The sequence below is a fragment of the Tetrao urogallus genome, assembly GCF_951394365.1.
Source record: "Tetrao urogallus genome assembly, chromosome: 1".
Taxonomy (NCBI): Eukaryota; Metazoa; Chordata; class Aves; order Galliformes; family Phasianidae; genus Tetrao; species Tetrao urogallus.
In genome coordinates, this window is record NC_136813.1 from 169,276,420 (window position 1) to 169,282,021 (window position 5,602).

The window sequence follows — 5,602 nt, forward strand, 5'->3', positions numbered from 1 at the left end:
ATAACTGCAAGAATACTTTTAGGATGCCATTTTACTTCACCATAGTGAAATAGATCATAATCAAATTATTAAGGTATTCTGTAATAAAAGAGGTTTATAAGCAGCCAATAACCTTCCTTACTCAACAGTGCTCCTTTTCTGCATTTCAGAAGGAAATCAGCATTCTGTCTGTCATCAGAGAATTTTGGATGAAGTGCTTTTGCAAATCTGACAACTTTATCACACAACACATTCAAGAAGTCAAAGGGCGGGTGAAGAAAAAGGGGGGCAAGTAGACAACATTTTTAAAGCTAACACTGTAGCCTTTAAGTGGTTGACACACTAGAACAGCAAAGATAACAAATGTGCTGGGAGAAGCCTACTGACACCTACACAGTGAGTGAAGAATACATGCTTCAGAATCAACAAAACATCCAATTTTTAGCACCTCTAAAAATCAACATGTAATCTGGATTATGTAAGCATTGCTTCTTCTAAAACATAGCTCAGAACTGCCTAGCTATTTCCTTGTGCAGCGTTTCATCCTCATCATCTTCTTGTTGCCTCCACCTCTTTGCAATTGCTGCTGCCACCATAGCCCACTGAGGCTCCCTTCAGAGACCTGCAACTTCCTCTCTCTGCTGAGGCAGAGTAGCAGCCAACGAGACAAAGCTGTACTTCCTTCCTTTTGTTAGCTGCTTTTTGGATGCTCAGCACTTGCTCTTTTTCACCCTCCATTTGTGCATCCCTATCTCCGAATATAGATTTTGTATCACAAATAATCCCACTCTGAATGAGTAGACTTCCTTTGGTACCTCTTGCTCTGGGGGATAAGTAAGTCTTGTTGCAAACAAGGAGCTACTGGTCTGCGTTTAAGGTGAAGCTAAGAAACAACATGGCTATCAACATTGGTTGCTCCAAAAGTAATGCCTCACATTTATTTCCAGGGAAATTATAACAAAGAGCACAGTAACACTATTGAACAGAGCAAATTCTCAGCAACAAAACACCATTTTTTCAATACAGTCACCACTGTATATTTTGCTGGTATATATTTTCGCCAGCAATAAACAAGAGCTTTCATGCCTCACTCACAAAAACCTACACCAGTGCTGGTGACCCACTGTCACACAGCTGCTGTGATGGTGTCACTGCTGAAACACACCACCCACTACCTTGCTGTGCTCACATCCACGGATTTCCACAAACTTACAGCAAGCATTGATGAATGTCAATGGGTTCAACTTTTTTCCACTTGGAGAATCCAATGACACATCTTTGCTACATATGCACTTCTATGTCAAATGCCATTTTGTCAGACTGCCCCTCTGCTGCTTGCATGGCAACAAAATTTAACAGAACATTGGTAGAAAGTTTCAACCTCTACTGCCATACCGCCACCTCTGGCTGTGGGCCAAACTAACAAAAATAGGAGACATTACTCTCAGAGCAGCCTTCATAATTCCTAAAACATAGATACATGTCAAAAGAAAGGCAAACCTAGGACTGTGAATTTGAATTACATAAGGCAAGATATATAGTCGACTATTCCTGGAGGGGGTGGGATGGAAAAAGAAGCTGAGAAAGCTCCCAGGAATAGAAGCAGAGTAGGAAGCCACAGAGCAAGCCTGGATCAAATCTGAATGCAATGGTAAAATCGTCCCCTAAAACATAGCAAAAAAAATCCACTCTAAATATCATGCCTGTCACCCAGATACTTACAACATGCATAGTCATAAACATAAAATACGATGCGAAATTTTAAAAAGCATTTTAAAAAACATTATCATTGTGAAACATAATGTTGTGACAATCTTAGAAATGTCACTGAAAAAATCAAAATATCCTCAGAAACAAGACTTCCACAGATGGTGAAGGGCTACTGAGTCATTCTCTTGAATACCTGCTGCAGCCTAAAAGATTGTGTTAGCCAAGGAGGAAGCTCAATCTAAAGTCTGAGCTAGAATTAGACTTCATTATAGCTTTCTTCCCTACGTGGCTTTAAGCATTTAGTGTAAGGATTTAGCATTCAACTCTTGTAGAATAAACCTGTTTGCTCTAACTGTTCAGGTTCTGTAAGGTAAAAAGAGTGAACCGGGAGGTTAGCCCGGAGATCAGATACTGCTCTCCTCTTCCCCCAAATATAGATGCAAATTGGCAGGCAATTCTCAAGGCCCTGAGATCTAATATGTATTTGGCAACCTCAGGAATTGAAGTATGCCTCCTACCAGCTCACAGTAATGTGAGGATTTGTATTGAAAGATGTCAGGATGAAGGGAAGTGCTTCCCACAGAGAGGGGCAAGTAGAAGGGACAGCCCTGCACACCATTCCAAGTGCTTCTCCTGTCACATAGCTGGAAGCAACATCTGAGCAGGTGCAAAGCTCAGCCCAAGTCCACCACTGACCTCAGAAGCATCCTCTGCATTAAACAGGTAGGTACCAGGTACACTTCTCATTGGTTTGTCTTTTGAGCACATGCAAAAGGTCAGCTATCAATCAGAACAATGGAAATGTATTATTATTTTTTCTTTTTCTGCATTACTTATCTCAGTCTTTGGGGTCAGTGCAGAAGCCAAGAGGAAGTGTGCTGTGCTAACCACTAGGTACCATTGCCCACTTGACAGTCTTCAGGATTGCTTTGGCACAGAAGCTGTTTCTCTGAAGCCATTTTGACTGCCCAGCAAAGAAACCTGAAGGATGGATTGCTGGGCTTTTTCTCCCAGTTCTAATCAAGGGTGGGGGTCTGGGCCTACAGAGTCGCTACCGAAAGAAATGACAGAAGCAGTGCAGCAAAACAGCAAGGCACTTGATCAGCAGCTCTACAGTGTTTGATTTAATTAAGTAGAACTCAATAGCTGCTTTATTTTATTTTATTTTAAATTGTCTTTCTCTCTTTGCACCAGTAAACCACACACTGCTCATCAGACAGACCGGGCAGCCCAGAGTTCCAACGTGGGATTAGAAATTCATTTAAACGTGGGCTGGCTAGTTAGTAATTGCATGTTTCACTTTATTGCATATAACTGTAGTGCAAATTAACCTTTGATCGATGTGTAGAGACAGTGGCACGTCATAGCATAAGAGCTAGTGGTTGGAAATTGAGTTCGCTCAAACTAAAACAGCAGGTGAGGAAATATAACTTCAGATAAGATGCAGACAAATTCCAAACTAACTCAGGCATCACTGCTTTATTTATACTGCAGTCACCCCCCGAGGAGATATTTTCTAAGTTACTTTTTAATCTTGGCATCATTAAGCTTCCCATCCTGCGATTTGCTCTGCATCTTCAGAAATATTTTTAGTTCTCCTTCCTTTAAACTCCCTCTGAAGTGTCCATATTCTTCCTGAAAAGACACAAAATCACTTCAAAACACTGAGTCATAAGGCAAGAGCAGTACTTATTTCCACATTATTCTGATTATTCATTTCCCATTAAGTCCTAAGGTCACAGTAAAGCACCTGCCAGTGTAATATACAGAAGGTTCCCACTAATATCTGTGATGACTAAATAGTCCTCTCCTGAATCATTCCTCTCACCATGATAAATTTCTGCAAATTTTAAGTAAAAATCCCTTGTTTAAACACAGTAAAACCAGCAGCTAGATATCGTATCTTATGAGAAAATCAGTCATGTTTATTTGCCAAGACCTACCTTCTTGAGTGACCCTCTTTTTACGTTTTAAATAAAGCAGTTTCCTTGGCAATACCCTAGCAGCTGGCAAATCCCAAAATCGACACAGACCTCCCCAGCTGGTTTAAGACTCCTGTGTAGAAATTATCGATTCCTGTTGCGTGAAACTGAATGCTACGCAATGCTTTCCTTGCTACAAACCATTAACTGTAGTTGTTAACTCCAAACAACAAGTAAGAGATGTTCCCAAACCAAACTACGTCAAGACATACCTTTCTTGTTTTATGCTTCACTGCTTTGCCTCTAGCAAGGACCTCATCACATATAAGGTTTGTTTGTTGTTTATTTTGTTCCCAACATGAACAGAGTACTGTTCATTACCTTTGTCCACCATGGCTACAGATATTTAAAATCTCTCTTCAACTTTTCCAAATCAGACATGTTGCCCAAATTGTACATTCACTGACTTTTTCATTTCCATCTTTTGTTTATATATTGATTTTCAGTGGCATTGTTCTTCCAATTTTCCAATGCCCACTTGACCTGCAACAACTATTTGCGCAGTATTGCTTTCTTTTATTTAAACACAACAGTCCCCTTAGGGCATCTGGAATGCTGCAGATACTGGGAATATTTTGCTGTACAGCACATGACAGTATTAAGCAATTTTATATGGCAGCTGTTGCAACAGGATGAACCTCAGAGCATACCAAGATCTTTTGCTAGAAGGTGACTGTATCATACCACTAATTGTAATTGACTTAGATCTATCTCGACATCTGTACATTTTCCAGTCAATGATCTGCTTTTCCTTGTCCATCAGAGCTTGGGTGAACACACTGTGCTTAACCAAGAAGAAATTGTTTTTTTAATTCTTTTCATAAAATTATCACTGTATTTGAAAGTATGCCCTGCCATACTTCCTTCACTTTGAAACAATGATAAAAACTTAATTCCTCCCACATACTAGGAATAAATCCTTAAGAATTTCACCTTACTCTCTAGCAAGATTAGGTGGATCATTGTAGATCATATTTCATTTAACAACTAAGAGCTTTAATTATCCCATTATTCCAAAACCCGGACTTTGTAACAGCTAATAGCCACTCTGGCATAACATACTAAGCCTCTTAGCTTTTCAGTTCTGAGGAACAAGGTATAACCATCAATTCCAACATCCTCATCACAAGACCCTACCCACAAACTTAATTATAATAATCGTGTGATCTTTCTCAAGCTCCAAATTGTCATTTTGGTTTCCTGGTACTAATACAACTGAAAGGTGTACCCAATAAAAATAATGTAATGTTTGGATTCACCTCATAGCACTGAAGGGTTGTCATTTTTCACAATGCGGAATGAGGATTTTCGTGTTATTTCATGTGCATGTGCTATTGTACCACTCAGGAAACTGGCATCCCTATTAATGAGATGGTGCTTACAGTCGTTTTATTCAGCCTTTATCCCAGTATTCCACACAAACCAAGCAGCAGAACTTGGCTGGCTAACTCCCTCATTTCCCATGTTTTCTCTAGTTGTCACTGAGAAACAGGAAGGGTATCTCAGAAATATCATCTGACTCTTCTCAGCCTTCGGCTTCCTTTTTCACCACAGCATTTCAGCTTCCTCAGGGCTTCCTTCGGTCTCTCTGAGCCCGGAGCTCAGACAGTCCCGCCAGGAGGGCGCTGGAGGGAACCAGCTCCTGAGCAGCGCCTGACAGTAGATGAGGAGCGCTCTCAGCCAGCGTCAATTCTTCTACCATCCCCTGGGCTCCTGGTAGATGAAGACACTAAATTTCGTGGTCCCCAAACCCAAGCGCCATAACTCCCCTGCATTCTCCGTCACCTCCAGGCACACACCCCCCACCGCCCGCCCTTCCCGCAGCCGGCTCCCGCCCCAGCAGCGCGCATGCGCAGACGCGCCGCAGCCGTAGGGGCGGGGGCGCCCTTCCTGCATGCGAAGGGCGGAGCCGCGAGGCGCCGGACGGCAAG